This window comes from Crocuta crocuta, unplaced genomic scaffold (genome assembly GCF_008692635.1).
Source record: "Crocuta crocuta isolate KB4526 unplaced genomic scaffold, BGI_CrCroc_1.0 scaffold208, whole genome shotgun sequence".
NCBI classification, from domain to species: Eukaryota; Metazoa; Chordata; class Mammalia; order Carnivora; family Hyaenidae; genus Crocuta; species Crocuta crocuta.
The window spans coordinates 142647-163609 of NW_027532596.1; the positions used below are offsets into that span (position 1 = coordinate 142647).

General features: G+C 38.3%; 2 pseudogenes; one reads left to right on the forward strand and one right to left on the reverse strand.

The window, feature by feature from the left end:
• Positions 1–10897: 10897 nt before the first annotated feature.
• Positions 10898–11858, forward strand: LOC144244750 (small ribosomal subunit protein eS26-like; annotated as a pseudogene).
• Positions 11859–15935: 4077 nt separating this feature from the next.
• Positions 15936–20963, reverse strand: part of LOC144244742 (heterogeneous nuclear ribonucleoprotein F-like) — a 20375-nt pseudogene continuing 15347 nt past the window's right edge.

Below are 20963 nucleotides of genomic sequence, written 5' to 3' on the forward strand. Positions count from 1 at the left end.
TATCACCTCACGCCAGTCAGAGTGGCTAAAATGAGCAAATCAGAGAACTCTAGATGCTGGCAAGGATGTGGAGAAATGGGCACCCTCCTACACTGTCGGTGGGAATGTAAACTGGTGCAGCCTCCTTGGAAAACAGTGTGGAGTTTCCTCAGGAAATTAACAATAGAACTCTGCTATGATCCAGCAATAGCACTGCTAGGAATTTACCCAAGGGATACAGAAATGCTGAGGCATAGGAGCACATGTACCCCAATGTTCATAGCAGCACTCTCCACAATAGCTAAAACATGGAAAGAGCCTAAGTGTCCATCAACAGACGAATGGATCAAGAAGATGTGGTTTATCTATACAATGGAATACTGCATGGCAATGAGAAACAATGAAATCTGGTCATGTGTAGCAACATGGTTGCACCTTGAGTGTGTAATGCTGAGCAAAATCAGTCAGGCAGAGAAGGACAAATATCATATGTTTGCACGTATAGGAGGATTAGGAGGAACTTAACGGAGGGTCATGGGGGAGAAGAAGGTGGGAAATGGTGGGAAAAAGGGAAAGAGGCAAACCATAGAGACTCTTGAATGCTGAGAACAAACTGAATACTGATGGGTGTAGGGGTGAGGGGGGAGATGGGCATGGAGGGGGGCACTCGTGGGGATGAGCACCGGGTGTTATATGGAAACCAACTTGACAACTTGACAATAAACTATTTGTAAAAAAGAGTAACAATAAAATAAAATAAAATCTTTCTCACTGGAGGTGCCTGGGTGGCTCAGTCGGTTAAGCCAACGACTTTGGCTCAAGTCATGATCTTGAAGTTAGTGGGTTCAAGCCCCATGTCGGGCTCTGTGCTGATACCCTAGAGCCTGCTCCAGATTCTGTGTCTCCCTCTCTTTCTGCTCCTCCCCCACTCACACTCTCTCTCTGTCTCTCAAAAATGAATAAATGTGAAAAAAAATTAAAAAATAAAAATAAAATCTTCCTCACTGTGTATCCTTACGAGCTCCACTAGGAATGTTAATTTTGAAATGTAAATCCTAAAAAATACAAAACACATAGACTAATGGAATAGCCAACCCAGAAATAAACCTTTGCATGTAGGTCAAATGATTTTAACAAGAGTGCAAATACCATTCAATTGGGGAGAGGACATTCTGTATAACACACAATGCTGAGAAAATTGAATATCTACAAGTTAAAATTATAAATCTCACATATAAATATTTCATGACATTAGCTTTGACAGTGATTCCTTTGATATGACACCAAGAGCACAGAAATTAAAAAAATGGATTAAATGGGAATACACTAAAATTAAAAACTTCTGTGTATCAACAATGTGAGAAAACAATCCACAGAATGGGACAAAACATTTGCAAATCTTATATCTGATATGGGGTTAATATCCACAATATATAAGAATCCTTACAACCCAACAACAACAAAAATAACCAGATTAAGACATGGGCAAAGGACTGGAATAAACATATCTCCAAAGAAGATATGCCAATCAGTAAAAATAAGTATACAATGAGATACCTCTTTACACCCATTAGAATGGCTATGCTATTCAACACCACCACCAACAAAAACAGGATAACATGTATTGGTAAGGATACAGAGAAATTAGAACCCTTGTGCTTTGCTGTTAGAAATGTAAAATGGTGCATCTGCTATGGGAGACAGTGTTTCCTTAAAAAATACCGTATGTAGCATGTATATGTAGTATATACATGCAATGGAATGATACTCAGTTTTAGAAAGGAAGAAAATTCTGACACATGCTTCAATATGGATGAATCATGAAGACATTATGTCTGTGAAATATGCCAGACAGCAAAGGACAAATACTGTATGGTTCCACTTATATGAAGTATCTGGAGTAGTCAAATTCATAGAGACAAAAAATAAAATATTCAGTGCCAGAGGTTCAGAATAGAGAAGAAGGGTTATTATTGTTTAATGGGTACAGAGTTTCAGTTTTGCAAGATAGAGAGTTCTGGAGATGTATGGTTGATGATTGCAGAGCAATGTAACACTGTGTTATTATGCCATTATTTATGCCACTTAGCTATATACTTAAAAATGGTTAAGATGGTAAATTTTATGTTATATGCATTTGCTCACACTCACATATAGAAAATGCAAAGCATTATGACAAATTAAAAAGTTATTAGATTCAGGAAAATCAAGTACAGATATAAATTTTAAGGGGATACTAAAAAATGTCACTCTATTATACACTTCCAGGGACATTGTTTTGATTTTTACTTTATAAGTTATTGGTAAAACATTTACCATCTTTATCAACAATTCTGAAAAAAAAAACAATGAATTATATTGATTATTAAAACTAAGTTAAGTGGGTTTTTTGGTTTTCACTTCCCTGGCCTCAACCATCATTAATCCATTGATTCAAATTTATGCTATGCTCAATCTGACTCTGTTTCCAATGAGATTCTGGTTCCCAACCTCCTCACCATTTTTACCAGGTATCAAGTATCTGGGCTCCCTGAAAGTTAATATGTCATCAAACTTGGCCTTGATGACTAAGAGCATGTTAAGCTATCCCTGATTCTTAGAAACAAGTTTTAAGCAAAAATTACAGAATATAAATAAGTACGTGTTTTAGCAGGAGATTCATTATTACATAATTCACAAGATAGTCATGGGGATTTTCAGTGGAAAGGAGTAGGAAGGCTGCAAAATGGAGAAATAACATAAACAACACAAAGAATGAACATCTACAGTTCACTTTTCCTAAACACAGTTAGGACCTTCTCATATTTAACCTTATTTGGGGGCAACTTTTCAGATTCAACTGGTCTGAAAGCTCTCCTGTTTGAAATTACCCCTTGATTACATTTGCACCAAACAAGCCACATGTGCAGGCTTAGAAGCAAAGCAAATTCCAATCCAAATGACTTGGCATTGGTCACTCCCCTTGAGACCTTTCATGACTATTCTCTCTTCCCAATACTGTCCTCAAAACACTCCCCACTTCACACTCAACACAAGAAACAGTCCCCATTTCTCCATGATCCTGTCACATCTGAATCTCAGGTCAGACTCTTGCCTCTAGCCTAGAACCCCTTTATCTCCATCCTTATTTTAGTTTGGACAGTACAAGCTTCAGGAACCCCTTCAGGAGGTTCTCAGAGGTAGAGACACCTGAACACAAAGCACATTCCATATGCCAGTAGTTCTATCTGCATTTCAAATAAACCCACCAATTGAGCAAAAATCTAATGTCCACCAGAATGTAATCTCTAAGATAAAAGTGGTCTTAGCTTCCTAACTTGTGATCTCACACAACATACACACAAGTAACTGAATGACTACACTAACATGAACATTCAACAATAGTTTAATTATATAAATCAGGGGTCAGCAACCCTTTTCTGTAAAGATCCATGTAGTAAATATTTTAGGCTTTAAGAGCCATAGGTCTCTGTTGCAACTACTTTGCTGCTGTTTTACAGAGCAAAAGCAGCCAAAGACTCTGCATAACCAAGTGGACATAATTGTATTCCAATAAAATTCTACTTATGGACACTGAAATTAGAAGAAACAGTATCATCTTGATTTTTCTCAGCTAACTTGAAAATGTAAACATCAGTTTTAGCTCACATGCCACATACATACAGGTAGCAGTTTGAATTTGGCCACAGGTTATACCTTACCAACTACTAGTATAAATGAATACAGTTTGAATCAATTCAAAATTTGTCTTTATGATTCTATTCTTTCTGTTTCTCCAGTTATCCTGAAGACTTCCCCATATCTTACCAGATGACTACCCCAGTAACCCTTCAATGCATGCCATGTGCCCCCCATTCCATGGGGCCTAATAATCCATTAAGCCCCATAGGGTTTATGCCTCTCTCTTCTCCCTCCATATGTCTGTGAGGCAGGTCTTTTCCCTTTTAGGCAGAATCTCCAAGCTTAATCTCCTGGTCTATGAACTTCCATAAAATCCACCCCCTTTTTGTACTGTGGAGCCCTGATCCAATCATGTCTTCCCTAAGAATCGCTACCTGGGTACCTTCTGCTTGGGTTCACAAATACACCGTACTTAGCTCATCATCCTTTCATAAACAGTAGGTTATCTGACTGCTTGCTTTCTCTCTTTTCCAAATCAGCTCCCCACAAGGGTCATAGATTTTTTTTTACCAACAATTCCACAAATGAGCTGGCAAAAAGTGAATTTTCAATCACCATTTTAGAACTGATAACTCTCACTGTGGGAATCACATTATACTAAAAGAAAAAAAACAAAAACTGAAATAAATTGGAAATCATTTGGTATATGTGACCTCATTGCTAGTAAAGACAGAAACTAAGTACAGTATTAGTAAGCTTAGGAGAGGAGTGTCACCAGGCAAATCTAAAAAAAAAAAGCAGCAGCTGCAGTAGTTCTGTGGTGGTAAGAGATAGTCTGGGGAGAATACCATAATGGTTGAAATTTACTACCAAGGCTGACTCGTGGCTCACAGAACATTGAGCTGCAGCCCTAAAGGTGAGACTCTTACCTTTGGGGTACTTGCTACCTGTAGTACTGTAATTTATAATGATATATATATATATTTGGTCTTCATCTTCCTTTCTGGAACAGAACTCCTAAAATTCTTGGAATTTCTTGTAAAAGAGTGCCAAAATTACCTTTGTTATGTTAATTAGGTAACATTAGAAGGCCAGGAAGGAAGGGATCTGGTTTGGTTGTCAGGAGAATCATGTGGTTAGAGGGTTGGAATTTTCAGTCCTGTCTGCCTGACTCTGCAAGAGGGGAAAAGGGCTTAAGATTAAATTATTAACCATTGTAAATTGATCCAATCAACCACTCCTATGTAATAAAACCTCCATAAAAATCCCAGAAAGTTAGGGTTAGGAGAACTTCCAGGTTGCTGAAACAATGGTTCGATGGGCCACGTGCTGGACCCAAACTCCGTGGAGAAACAAGTTCTTTTGTCTGGGACTTTGCCATGTGTATCTTTCCATATGGCTATTGATTCCTATTCTTTATATCTTTTGTAATAAACTGGTAATTTAGTGAATAAACTGGTTTCTTTAGTCCTATGAGTCAATCTAGCAAATTAATCCAACCTAAGGAGGAGGCCCATAGGAATCTGTTTTTCAGCCAGTTGGTCAGAAGTACTGGTAACAACCTGAATTTGGCAACTGGCATATGAATGAGGGGGCAGTTTTCTAGGTCTGAATCATTAACCTGTGGAATCTGATGCTATCTGAGGGTAGATAGTGTCAGAATGAAGTTGAATTATAGGTCATCCAGCTGGTGTCCAAGAATTCCTTGATGGTATCGGGGGAAAACTCCCACACATTGGAATTGTGTGCAGAAAACTTAATACCCAATATTTAGCCAGCCTTGAGTACCACTCTTCTCTGCCTCCCATACCAACACCTGGTCCAGAAACCCATTGGTTAGGAGAGAAAGACAAAAGAACTGGTTAACTTGTGGGGTTCCCTTCAAGTACTCAAAACGTGTTTTTGTTGTTGTTGTTTTTAATCTGACCTTCTTTATTTTCCAGAACATTCTCTGAAAAGAGCAAGGAAACTGATGCACAGATAGTTTAAGTGACTTGCTCAAGTCCAATACCTTTTTTATTATCATTATTATTTTCTTCATAAGGCTAAGAAGATTACAAGCACACACCAGTGAATTGGCAAGATCTAGATCCAGACAGTACCACCAATGTGGAAGATGTTAAGATGCCTAAGAAGAATATGGGGCTCCTGGGTGGTTCAGTCAGTTGAATGCCTGACTCTTGATCTCGGCTCAGGTCATGATCTTATGGTTCATGAAATCGAGCCCCATTTTGGTCTCTCTGCTGATAATGCAGAGTCTGCTTGAAATTCTCTCTCTCTTCTTTCTCTGCCTCTCCCCCACTTGTACTTTCTCTCTCTCTCTCTCAAAATAAATAAATAAGCATTTTTTTTTAAAAAAAAAGATGTTTAAGAAGAACTTGCTAAAGAATGTGAAGAGGGGCACCTGGCTGGCTTCGTTGGTAGAACATGCTACTCTTGATCTTAGGGTTGTGAGTTTGAGCACCACATTGGGTCAAAAATAATATGAAGGAACATGGAATGATAATGAAATAATGTTAGAATACATTATCACTTGGAATGCAGATAGTCACTGATTCAAATCCTCCAACAACATTATTAGTTATGCAGGTCAAATATTTGACCACTGAACTTAGTTAATGGCAGAAACTCCTGAAATAATTCCACTGAATGAAGATATTCTGGTAACATAAGGAAGAGTACCAAAAATTGACACTTGATCTTGAAATGATATTGCTTACCATTTACTTGAAGAAGGAAAAGTTAAAGGGAGACTTGGAAAGAGAATAAAGGGTTGGATAAACAACAACAGATACTGAATCTCTTCATGTAGCACACAATGGATTCAAGCATCACATAGTGGCATTTTCAGAATTGAGAGCTTAATAAGCTGAAAACAAAAACGGTTAAAAGAAGAGTGTGTTGCTGGCTCAGTATGTGACTTGTAACCTCAGAGTCATGAGTTCAAGCCCCAGGTTGGGCATAGAACCTACTTAAAAAAAAAAAAAAAAAAAGCCTGGGCACCTGGGTAGCTCAGTAGGTTAAGAGGTTAGGCAGCTGACTTTGGCTCAGGTCATGATCTTGCAGTTCATGAGTTTGAGCCCTGTGCAGACTCTGTCCTGATAGCTTGGAGCCAGGAGCCTGCTTCAGATTCTGTGTCTCCCTCTTTCTCTGCCCCACCCCTGCTCATGCTCTGTCTCTGTCTTTCAAAAATAAATAAACATTAAAAAAATTTTTAATGCCTCAAACAAAATGAGAAACTTTTGATTACTTTGGGTATCTATTAGACCATTTCCCTCTACCTGGTAGAAACAGCAAAAAGAAAAAAAAAATCAAAAATCAACTGTATAGAGGCAATAGTCCGGCTTATTTGGAAGAGCGTGCGACTCTTACTCTTGGGGTCATGCAAGCCCCATGCTGGGTGTAGAAATCACTAAAAAATAAATAAACAAACTTTAAAAGAGAAAGAATCAACTGGGGGCCTCTGGGTGGCTCAGTCATTTAGGCTTCCAACCCTTGATTTTGACTCAGGTCATGATTTCAGGGTCCTGAGATCAAGCCCCATATTTGGCTTCACACTGAGCATGGAGCCTGCTTAAGCTTCTCTCTCTCCCTCTCCCTCTGCCCTCTCACACTCTTTCTAAAAGATTAATTAATTTTTTAAAAAAGAATCAACTGCATAGCTGATAGCACTACGTGAAATATTAAAGATTCACATAAATAGACTATTTGATGTTCCACAAGATCCATGTCAAAATTAGTGATTCCTTTTGGCCACCTTATATTGAACTGCTGTTACTAAATGGAATTACCTGGAGACATCTATAAGATCCAACCCAGATAAAATTGGAAACCTCCCATTAGTAAAATGCTTTTCTCTTTTTCGCAGGATACTTAAAGAATCTTGTCATTCAAGGCTAATGGAAACTCTAAGTACTACTTCCATAAGAACATTGTTTGCAAATCAAAGCACAGAGTCCATATTCCTTTTATCCTTAAAACTACATATACCCCAGGGGTACCTGGCTGGCTAGGTTCAGTAGAGCATATGACTCTCTTATCTCCTGGTTGTAAATTTGAGCCCCACCTTCAGCGTAGACATTACTTTAAAAAACAAAATAACAAAAAACTGTGAGGCCCCTGGGTGGCTCAGTCAACTAAGCGTCATGGTTTTAACTCAGGTCATGATTTTACAGTTTGTGAGATCAAGCCACATGTTAGGCTTGCACTGATGACATGGAGCCTGCTTTGGATTCTCTGTCTCTCCTTTTATTCTCCACTTCCTCTGTTCATTTTTTCTTGCTCTCTCTCTCAAAATAAATAAATAATCTTAAAAAATTTTTCTAAATAAAAAGAAGGCATATACCACAATCTATTATTTATTATAAAGAATATTTTTACATTGTTTATTTTGAGAGAGAGAGAGAATTCATGCACAAGTGAGGGAGGAGGAGAGAGAGAGAGAAGAACAGAGAGAGAATCCCAAGCAGGCTCTGTATTACCACAGAGCCTAAAGTAGGGCTCCAACAAAGGAACACTGAGATCATTACCTAAACCAAACTCAAGAGTTGGACACTTAGCTGAGTCACCCATGTGCTCCTCTATTATTTATTTTTAAATGGTCTTCTCATTCAGTCAGTGCTCTAGAGTTTTAAACTATATGAACAAGAATGTAAGTAAAAAATATTCTAGACTTAATCATTATAAAATATTTAATGTACCTTACTCCATGCAATGTTCTTTGGAAAATACTTTATGATATTGGTAATGTAATATTTTCCATTTAAATTTCAACAGTTTTTTAATGTATTTGAGTTCCATTTAGTGCTTAATTTTTTTATACTTGGAATTACAATTTATGTATATTTAAATGGCCAACAGATGAAAAGATGCTCAACATCACTCATCATGAGGGAAATGCAAATCAAGACTACAATGAGAGATCACCTCACACTGGTCAGAATAACTAAAATCACAGACACAGGAGACAACAGGTATTGGCAAGGATGTAGAGAAAGGGAAACCCTCTTGCACTGTTTTCTCCTGGGAATGCAAACTGGTACATCCGCTCTGGAAAACAGTATGGAGTTTCCTCAAAAAGTTAAAAGTAGAACTACTCTACAACCCAGTAATTACACTACCAGGTAATTAATACCAAAATATAATTCAAAGGGATATATGCACCCCGAAGTATATGCAAAATTATGTACAATAGCCAAATTATTGACTATGTGTCTATTGACTGATGAATGAATAAAGAAGAAGTGGTATATGTATATAATAGAATATTTCTCAAAAATAAAAAAATAATGAAGTCTTGGGGTGCCTGGGTGGCTCAGTAAGTTAAGCATCTGACTTCAGCTCAGGTCACCATCTCTGTTGTCGGCACATCTCTCTCTGTCCCTCCACTGCTCATGTTCTCCATCTCTCAAAAATACACACACATTAAGAAAAAAATAATGAAATCTTGCCATTTGCAATGATATAGATAGACCTAGAAAGTATAATGCTAGGCGAAACAAGTCAGAGAAATACAAATACGATAAGATTTCATTCATAGTGGAATTTAAGAAACAAAACAAGCGAACAAAGGGAAAAAATAAGAGAGAAAGAGAGACAAAGCAAGAAACAGACTTTTAACTATAGACAGGAAACTGATGGTTACCAGATGAGAGGTGGGTGCATGGGGGGATGGGTAAAATAAATGATGGGGACTGAGGAGTCCACTTGAAATGAGCACTGGATGATATATGGAAGTGTTGAATCACTGTATTGTACACCTGAAACTAATATTACACTGTGTTAGCTACTTGGAAATTAAATAAAATCTTAAATTAAAAACCTTCATTTCTAATAATGTAAAGATGGGACAGGATGCAGATTCAGAGATTTCTGGAGATATCTTCTGAAAATTTAAAGTGAGGACATAAGCAGAATGAAAGAAAAATATCCTTTGCCCCCTTAAATAAAACAATATAACAATATAATTTGTTACCTCTTTTATTCAATTATACTTGAAAACATGTATTTTTCTCCTGTTGCAGAGAGTGGTTACTAACATAAAAAGCATTACATGGACTCTGACCTCATGTTCACTATTCCACAGGAAAAGAAATATTGGACCCATCTTGGAAAAAAAAATGCATATATGCCTTTCATAGGAAACTGTGTGGCAGCCCCATGGAAAGTTGTCTAGGGTTGGCCAGGGCCCTGGGCTTCTTCTGTCACCTAAGGTGCAGGCAGACAAGCTGCAACACTCATGAGGGCACACCCACTTGACAGGGACCCGATAGCTTTCCTGAGTCACTGTCACTTCAGGCCCTGTATGCTTATAAGTATTCCTCATCGTCTGAGATCAAGAGCCCTTTTTCTCTTTCTAGAACACTGCTTGTATTTTCTGTGACATTTTTGAAAGTTTGATTTTTTTTAATTTTTTTTAATTTTTTAATTTATTTTTGAGAGTCAGAGAGAGGGAGATACAGAATCTGAAGACAGGCTCCAGGCTCTGAGCTAGCTGTCAGCACAGAGCCCCATGTGGGGCTCGAACCCATGAACCACGAGATCATGACCTGAGCCAAAGTCGACGCTTAACCAACTGAGCCACCCATGTGGCCTGAAAGTTTGATATTAAACCTATGATGCCCACATTGTGTTCCTCTGTCTGTCAACCAATGGGAAGAAAGGAAGAACAGAAGATGGAACACGGGAGGGGAAAAGAGAGGAGAGGAAAAGACAAAACAAGGGAGACTCTGGGAAAGTGGGTTCTCATTGTGGAGGAAAGTGATACAGGTAGGGAATAAAGGAAGACAAGTCAAACCCTGTGTGACTAGATTGGGATTGCAAGTATCATTATAAATACATGTGAAAAATACATGCACACACACAATTTTATGTATCTATATACCTATATACAGATCTTCCTCAACTTATGATGAAGTTATCTCCTGATAAACCTGAGTTAAAAATATTATAAGTAAAAGAATTTTAATATACCTAACCTACAAAACATATTTTAGCCTAGCCTACCTTAAATGTGTTCAGAACTCTTACATTAGTCTACAGTTGGGCAAAATCATCAAACACAAAGCCTATTTTATAATAAAATGTTGAATATCCCGTGTAATTTATTGAATACTAACATAAAAGTGAAAAATATAATGGTTGCATGGGTACAGAATACATAGCTAGCTGGCAGCTGTAGCTCCCTGCTACTGTCCAGCATCAAGACAGAGTATCATGCCTCAGATAACTAGCCTGAGAAAAGATTTAATAAATAAATAAATCTGAAGTATTGTTCTCTTGGGCCCTTGCTTCCAAGATGGCCAAGAAAAGGAGGAATAATGGACATGTTGCAAAGTGTCACATGTAGCCTATTTTTGGCACCAACTGTGCCCACTGCGTGCCCAAGGACAGGGCCATTAAGAGGTTCCTTTTATGTGGGGGGCGCCTGGGTGGCTCTGTCAGTTCAGGTCATAATCTCATGGTTCATGAATTCCAGCCCACATCCGGCTCTCAGCACATAGCCCACTTCAAATGCTTTATCTTTCTCTCTTCCCCTCCCCCACTCACATGCATATTCTTTCAAAAATAAATAAACATTTTTTTTAAAAAGTTCCTCTTATTTATAACATAGTAGAGGCCACTGCTGTCAGGGATACTTCCAAAGTGAGTATCTTAGTTGCCTATGTGCTTCCCAAGCTTAATGAGAAGCTACATTACTGTGTGAGTTGTGTCATTCACCACAAGGTGGGCAGGAATAGCTCCGATGAAGCACAAAAGGACCAAACACCCCCACCCAGACTAAATTTTTCTTTCCTATTTTTCTATTAGACATGGAGAGAGAGAATGTATGTGTGCATGGGAGAGGGGCAGAGGGAGAGAGGAGAGCAAGTTCCATGCTCAGCCCAGAGCTGGACACGAGGGTCCATCTCCTGAACCATGAGATCATGACCTGAGCCAAAATCAAGTGTTAGATGCTCAAACAACTGAGCCTCCCGGGGTGGGGGGAAGGAATAGTTACAGAGAGGTAGGGAGGCAAACCATAGGAGACTCTTAAATACAGAGAAAACACTGAGGGTTGATGGGGGTGGGGGAGAGGGGAAAGTGGGTGATGGGCATTGAGGAGGGAATTTGTTGGGATGAGTACTGGGTGTTGTATGTAAACCAATTTGACAATAAATTATATTTTTTAAAAACCAAAATTGAGCCTCCAAGTGCCCCCAACCCCCAGATTTAGACCAGCCGGTGATGCCCCACAACCTCCACCAAAGTCCATGTGAGGAGCTAACTCTTTAAAGACTGAAGAAAAATTGCTCTCTGGAAAACAACAACAACAACAACAAACCATGGAGATTATACTTTTTAAAAAATGAGGCATTTTCTTCCAAATGGTACATTTGCACCATTGTAAACCTGAAAAATCATTAAGTTGAACCATTATAAATTTGGGACTAACAGAGTTATACACAACTACATATTTTTTAAAGTTTATTTATTTTGAGAGAGAAAGCACAGAAGCAGAGGAAGAGGCAGAGAGAGGAGGAGAAAGAGAATCCCAAGCAGGCTTCACACTCTCAGCACAGAGCCTGATACAGGGCTCTATCTCACATATCATGGGCTGAAATCATGAACCTGAGCTTAAAACAAGAGTCGGGTACTTAACTGACTAAGCCACCTAGGTGCCCCGATATCTATATATTTTTATCTGAAAGGATCTAAAAGCAATATTAATAGCACTGAAACCTTGGTTTCTAAACACCTTTCCCCATGCCTATTTTTTATTTATGAATTTGAATGGCTAATATATTCACCTGTTGAAAACTCAAAATATACAAAATGACATATAATGGAAAGTCTGCCTTCCATCCTTGATGACCATATAACTGTATTTGCCTGGTGAAGACTTTGTTTACAACCACGTCCTGTTGTGATGATGAATAGTCCCTTCTTCCTCTCAGAGGTATGCTATTTTGGATGGTAAATAATACAGACACTCTGGCTGGACCCCTCTTCATTTGCCATGATCCCCATGCTGCCACTACAAAACACACAGAATCACCTGTGTTATCAGTGTCTATGTATCTTCTGGAGGAATTATATGCATATATAAGTAAATATATACATAAATCTTATTTTTTTATTTTAAATAAATGGCTACTGTTGTTATTTTGAAGCAAATTTACATAGTATTTAGAAATGGCAACTCACTAATTATAAATATTTTGCCATATTTGGTTTGTCATGTTTTGAGCTACCATCACTTTCACTGGTATTGCAGTTTTCAATTTCTCAACCTTTTAAATTATTTGGGAAAATTCATACACAAAAGAAGAATTTGCCAAGAGAATGATACTGAAAACTCTATGGAATGGGACACTTGCAGAAATTATAAAAGAGGAAGGGGAGTGTTGAAGTAGTAGAGTATGGGGGGGTGCATAAGGAAGGCTTGCAATCCTAATTTTGAGAATTCATGAATTACAAAATCAGAAGGTATATAGATGCTTTATCTATGATTGACATAAAACACTGAAAATATACTTTCTCCCAGGAGCTCTTTATAAACTTAACGACTAACACAAATACCATGGTAGCATAGGCCTAAATAATAAATACATAAATACATAAATAAATGGCTGAAATTGTAACTTTTCCTGCCTCAATCCTGAATAACTTCAGTGCAAGACTTCATACACAATTTCATTTAAGTCAATAAAGGAAATAATCACATTTTGCCCTTATTGTGTTCACAGTGCAATAAAGAATTAGAACTAGTTAATGGAATTAAATTTTTTTGTTGTTTATTTTTGAGAGAGAGAGAGAGAGTATGAGTGCACAAGCAGGGGAGGGGCAGAGAGAGAAAGGGANGTAAAGAATTAGAACTAGTTAATGGAATTAAATTTTTTTGTTGTTGTTTATTTTTGAGAGAGAGAGAGAGAGTATGAGTGCACAAGCAGGGGAGGGGCAGAGAGAGAAAGGGAGAAACAGATTCTTTTTAAAAGTTTTTAATGTTTCTTATTTATATCTGAGAGAGAGAGAGGCAGCATGAACATGGGAGGGTCAGAGAGAGAGGGAGACACAGAAACTGAAACAGGCTCCAGGCTCTGAGCTGTCAGCACAGAGCCTTACGCGGGCCTCGAACCCACAGAGCCCCACAAACTGTGAGATCATGACCTGAGCTGAAGTTGGACACTTAACCGACTGAGCTACCCAGGCACTCTGAGAGAGAAACAGATTCTAAACCAGGCTCTAGGCTCCAAGCTGTCAGCACAGAGGCCAATGCAGGGCTTGAACCCATGAACCACGAGATCATGAACTGAGCTGAAGTCTGACAGTTAGGTCCGTGGTGACTGAGCCACCCAGGCACCACTGAAATTTGAATTTAAGTAGTAAGAATATAAATACAGCTAAACCAGAGGTCTTAGTCCCTCACTCCCCACCCAAACCTCTAGCTAGACATACACATATCAAGTGACAATAGTCATTTATCACTTTTCACATTGATGAGTATAAGGATCTGGCCTACTCCTACTTTTAAGTGTAAGGGTCTATAAAATGGTATCACTCATACATATGTACATATATTTAATGTACATAAATATGCACAAGTGTTGGTATTAGACATATAGTAGTGCTGGATATAGATAGATAATGATAGAATACTATCTGGAGATAAAAACGAACAACCAGAACTACATACAACATAGATAAATACTGTAAATATAACACAGCCATATTCTGGAGATATTGTGGGTTCAGTTCCAGACTACTGCAATAAAAGTCAAATGAATGTTTTGGTTTTCCAGTACCTATACAAGTTATGGTTACACTCTATTGTTTTACCATAGTTTATTTATTTTTTTAATGTTTTTTTTTTTTATTTCTAGGAGAGAGAGAGANAGCATTATATCTTAAAAAGAAAGAAAGAACAGGGGCACCTGGGTGGCTCAGTAGGTTAAGTGTCTGACTTTGGTCCAGGTCATGATCTTACAATTTGTGGGTTTGAGCCCCACATCAGACTTATGCCTACAGCTCAGAGCCGGCTTTGGATTCTGGGTCTCCCTCTTTCTTTGTCCCTCTCCTGCTCGCTCTCTCGCTCTCTCTCTCTCTCTCAAAAATAAATAATGCATTAAAAATTTTAGAAAATAACATCTTAATTTAAAGATACTTTATTGCTAAAAATTGCTACCCATCATCTTAGCTTTTGGTGAGTCATGATCACTGTTATAAATCTTTGTAACAAATACATTTAAAAGTTTAAAATATTGTGGATGTGATACAGAAACAAGAAGTGAGTGCTGTTAGAAAAATGGCACAGGTACACTTGGTTGATTCAGGAATGTTGTAAACATTCATACTGTAAAAAATGCAGTGTTTGGGGCTCCTGGCTGGCTTAGTCAGAAGACCATGTGACTCATGATCTTAGGGTTGTGAGTTCGAGCCCCAGGGATGTAGATTACTAAAAAAAATTTAAATAAATAGAGGCACCTGGGTGGCTCAGTTGGTTAAGCATCCAACTTTTGATTTTGGCTCAGGTCATGATCACACAGTTCATGAATTTGATCCCCACATCAGGCTCTGTACTGTCAGATTCCTATCTCCCTCTCTCCCTGCCCCTCCCCAGCTCACACTGTCTCCCTCAAGTAAATAAATGAATAAATAAACATTAAAAATAAATAAGTAAATAAAATAAACTTTTAAAAAATGCAGTGTCTGTGAGGCACAATAAAATGCTGTACACCTATATGAAGTAAAAAAAAGAAACCAATAAAACAGGCAGTTAAGAGCAAGTAAACTCTATAAACTGTATACATTATAAATGTAATCACAGGGGATAAAAATATAAAGACCAGCATGGAGGATTCATCTCCATTGGAAGATGACACCAAGATTGGGAAGGAATGATGGCACCTGGATGGCTCAGTCAGTTGAGCGTCCGACATCGGCTCAGGTCACGAACTCATGGTTCGTGGGTTCGAGCCCCGCATCGGGCTCTGTGCTGACAGCTAGTTCAGAGCCTGGAGCCTGCTTTGGATTCTGTTTCTCCCTCTCTCTCTTACCCTCCCCTGTTCATGCTGTCTCTCTCTCTCTCTCTCTCTCTCTCTCTCTCTCTCAGAAATAAATAAAACATAAAAAAAAACTTTTAAATAAGATTGGGAAAGGATGGAGAAAGAAGGTAATAAATCTTTTTTATGAGGAGACATTTCCCTCCATGTACCACAATTGTTAATGTTTTAACAAATGTGTCCTAAGTAGGCTTGGAAATATCCTAGTACTCATAATAAGAAATATCAGAGAAGGTTTGATGAAAAGTCTTGCTTTGCATTTATGTCGTTTTTGTTTTGTTTTGCTTTACTGTTTCATACTATATGAAGATCTTCAATAAATTCTGCAAACTGTTCCTCCCCACACTGGGGAAAAAAAAAAAAAAGAAGGGCTACCCAATAGTTATGAGAAAGCCAGGGATCTTCCTTCACTTGGTTATGAACCTGTATAAGCCTCTTTCTATGATATTTTTACCTTTAAAATGGAATATTCCATGGAAAGCAAGAAGAATAGTCACCAGTAAAGAAAAGTATTCTATAGATGCTGGCTCATACTGGTTATATTCACACAATCTGTTATATGCAACCCCCTACAATCCTAAATTCTGTTCAAAAGCACAGTTGTTTTAATGGACCAAGGAGAACTGAGGTGAGTTGGCCTGAATGACTGTGCCCTTTTCTGCACTGGCCACTTAGAAATGCAAAGCATGAAGCAACCCTTGAACCGTCCGTCTGACCCACTCACAGGACCAGGGCAGAATATAAAGGTTGTTGATCACATCCTAGGCTATTCACTTACCTTGGTATTCAGCTCATCTCTCTGGCTGGAGCTCTTTAACCACATATTGACTTGGAGAAATTGACCCTGCAGGTTGCCTGTTGGTATAAAGCTCATGCCTTTTTTTTTTTTTTTAATGTTTATTTACTTTTGAGAGAGAGCGAGAGGGAGGGAGAGAGAGAGGGAGGGAGGGAGAGAGGGAGGGAAGGAGAGCAGAGAAAGAGGGAGATACAGAATCGCTATAAACCCCATGTTTTAAGATTCTGCATCAATGTTACTCTCTCCCTCCCTTACCTGGAAACTTAGTTGGGTTCTCCTTAGACTAATAGAATGAATAATCTTCTTGACTGCAAATAGAAATGATTTCCAGCTTACTCTGCAACAATACTTTCTGGGAGGGGCTACAACTCCTCCAGGATCAGTGTTTTTCAAGCATATAAAAACATTCACCTGCTTCTTTTTTAACTCCCCAGATAAGCCTCAGGGGAAAACTATGTTCACCTGCTAATGTCAATCTTCTTAAATGTTACTGCATCAGAAACCGTCACAAAACTGAGCTTGTAGTTCCAGTGCCGTTGGCTTTGGATCACATCCAGTCCTGCATTAAAGCAATCGTGTCAGAAGAGACTAACAGTTGCAATACTGTAACTATCTTTGGATCTATGCCAGTCCCAGAATTTGTGAGTGTCCCCACCAGGCAACTTGTGGGATATATCTTCTCTGTTAGAAGGTGTTCTGAGATAGGAGGGGAAGATAGTATACCTTTAGGGCATGCTTGCTAAATCCCTACTTGGAAGGGTGCCACACCTGGGTAATACTCCCAAACAAATCTTAAACAGCAGCTGATTTACAAAATAACCACAAAGCATTAGCTATCTAAATGTTGTCTGAGCTGAGCTCTGCTTCAGGGACTTGAGATTTGAAGTAGAACCTAGTCCAGTGCTTTTCAAGCTATAAGGAGCATAGGAATCATTTGTTTTGTTTTTAATTCTTTGAAATGTTTTATTTATTTGAGAGAGAGAGAGAGAGAAAACGAGCAGGGGAGGGTCTCAGAGAAAGAGGAAGATACAGAATCCAAAGCAGATTCCAGGCTCTGAGCTAGCTGGCAGCACAGAACCCGACACAGGGCTCGAACCCACGAACCAAGAGATGCTTAACTGACTGAGCCACCCAGGTACCCTGCCATTTGGATTCTGATTTAGTAGGTCTGAGATGAGATTTGCATTTCTAACAAGACTCCAGCTGATACCAATGTGTTTGTTCACAAAGCTCACTTAGAGTAACAAAGGTTTAGCATCCTGCTTAAGGTTGTACTTGTCAGGGACACATATCTAGATAGAATCCTAATTTTAACTAAATTTATGTGGGATCTTGAACAAGTCCTTTCCTTCGGGAAGTGAGTTTATCACACTCCCCTCCCAAGTTTGCCTTGATAGAGTTTGAGTATGTAAAGTGCTCATTTACATATTAGATGGAGCTTCAGTTCTGCACTCATATTTGATTTTTTTTTTATGTTTCCCTGTTTTTGAGAGAGAGACAGAGAGACAGAGAATGAACAGGGGAAGGGCACAGAGAAAGAGAGAAAAACACAGAATCTGGAACAGGCTCCAGGCTCCAGGCTCTGAGCTGTCAGCACAGAGCCTGAGGTAGGGCTTGAACTCAAGAACCATGAGATCATGACCTGAGCCGAGGTCAGAAGGTTAACCAACTGAGCCACCAGGTGCCCCTGCACTCTCATATTTGGTACATTTCAGTGATTTTCTCTATCCCAGTTAGTGCACCTCCATTCACACTGGTTGCACTATTACTTCTCTCAGAGTTTGATGCTCAGATCAACCCTGGCACTTGTAAGAAACAAATTCTCAGGCCCCAGAGCAGACCTAGTAAATTAGAAACCTGGATTGGAGGTTTCATTCTGTGATTTAACAAGCCCTCAGATTATGCTAATGAACACTCAGGAGAACCATTGCCTTGCCGGAGGGATATAGCAGAGTCGAGCAGAACCACTGGAGAAAACAAAATACCCAAAAATGAAGAAAGAGCTAAATTTTAAGGTTAAATTATAATTGAGATGATAATTACTTTGTTGATAAGAAAAATTTTCTAAGGATGTCTAACTGATAGAGGAAGTGGTGAACTAGACAGGGTATACAAGCAAGTAGAGGGTAAAGAGTGACACACTAGAGATTAAGATTTCTACTCACATACAAGAATGTACCTTCAGTGACTGGATAAAGGGACAGCAAATTTTATGACAGCTTCATATAGGTTGAAGTTGAAAACTACAAAGAGAAAAGCTGTAACATATTGTTCAAACTACAAGTATGTAAATCTGAAGATAATGCATAAATATGCTTTGTATCCCTTGGAAAAAGGAGATATAGATGAGAGAGAGAGAAAATTGTATTAAAAACTTGATATTCAGGGTGTGTGGCTGGCTCAGTTGGTAGAGCATGCAACTCTTAATCTTGGGGTTGTGAGTTTGAGCCCCATGTTGAGTATAGAGGTTACTTTAAAAAACTCACAAAACTCGATTTCCTGTACACACACACACACACAACTGAACAAACAACTATATACTGATATGTTGTTGGAAAATCCACATGATCTTTTAAGATAAAACAAGTGGCACTTTGTCAGAATTGCTCCAAGAAGCCCTTGTTTCTTCCCTTTGTGAGCAGACAGAGTTCATAGAAAAGTGATAAGAGTAATGGAATCAAATGAAAACTCTTGGTATTCTTATAATAGGAGTCTCATTAAATAAAAAAAATAATAATTCTACCATCACTTACTGAAAAGTATCTTGACAAATATATTAAGAACAATACAAAACAATTGGTTTTGAAAAGAAGGCACATAAAGAAATTTGCCTACAGATGATTTCTGTAGCCATAGAATTAGTGCAAAGATATTTTCATATTGTTTTATGTTAAATCCAATGCTCTCTTTAGGCCACATTTGTAAAGCCAAACTTAAGGAAGAAGGTAAAAGATAAATGGGGAAAATAGATAATTTAAAGTGTGTATTATACAGGGGAACTCTTTACACTGTTGCTGCAAATTCAAGTTTTAAAAACCTAAATCCTAAACATAATAACAAAAACACATAAATACAAAACAGGTAGGTTTCCCAGGGTCGCAGAAACGAACACAAGTGGTTTAAGAGCACAGAAGCAGGCAGGATTGACCACTGTAGGCCTCCATCAGCTAGGTCACCTTCCAACAATGCTCAAGGATGGGAGGTGGAGACAAGATGGTGGAGCCGGCTTGTTTCCTCAGGAATATTTTCCTGGGATGGTTTACTGAGAACAACTAGTATGGCAAGAGCTTAGTAGTAGTGGACCCCCTAGAGAAACTTTTCAATATTTTATAATAATTTGTATAATATAATTTTTAATGATTTTAATTCTCAAAATAAGCTTCATTGGTCTGAAAAAAAAAGCTTCAGAATTACTATTTATTCCCTCAAGATGCTCCAAAAGTTTTAAGTAATTAAGGCAACATAACACACATGTTCCTTTAAAAAGTGTTTGATTCCAAGAAATTAAATTATTGACCAAAAAAAGGACACCATATTATTTAAAATGAAATTTTCCATTATTTTGTTACATTACTATTTTTCAGAAATTTGTCACTTCAAAAATTCGTTCTTAATTAAAATTTTTATCTTAGCATATATTATGTACTGAACAAATGCATGCTGCTACTGGCTAAATTTAACAATATTAACATTATATGACCTATATAATACATATGCACATATACAATGAAGCACATATAGAAGCATACCATTGTGGCATTTCTTAAGTAGATATCTGAATAGAAAGAAACTATATGCAACGTTGCAAGGTGTAACTGCACAACTCAGGACACTGAGGTGGACTTTTATTTACTAATTTTTGAATTGATTATTCTTTCAAGTTTCTACATTAACACACACTTCCTTCTTTAAAAAATAAAGTCAACATGGCAAAATATATATACATATATATGTATATATTTATCTTGTGGTAGGAACCCCTCCCTAAGGAGAAAGAAAAAAATTGAAGAAGAGAGGAGAGAAGACTTCAAGGTCACCTAGATATGAGTCCAGCTGTCTACATCCCCCATGTTCCTGTAAGCTGAAACAACTTAATTAGACTGAATGTTTATGTGTATTACCATATATGGGAGACAAAGAAATAGAAAATGTATTAAAAAAACCTATGCCATATGATGTGGGCCGCTCAGTTCTTTTGGGTATGAACCCAACTGAGCGGTGCCGGCAAAATAAAGTTGCTTCCTGGAAAGAAAAGTCTCGGTGTCACGACTCTCTGAGCGAGAATCCTGCAACATTACCTGGGGGCCTCGCCCGGGACTCGGAGGCGGTGCATTGCCACCTCCCTTGCCACCNTAGGCCAGGCCCAGGGAGATATTCGGCACAAGCTGCAAAAACTAGAAGGTTTCACTGGCATGAATATCAGTCAGTTGCTAGAAGTAGCAACCCAGGTGTTCATTAACCGTGACCAGGCAGCACGGAAGGAAGAACGCCGAAAGATGCAAAAACAGGCAGATTTATTAGCTGCC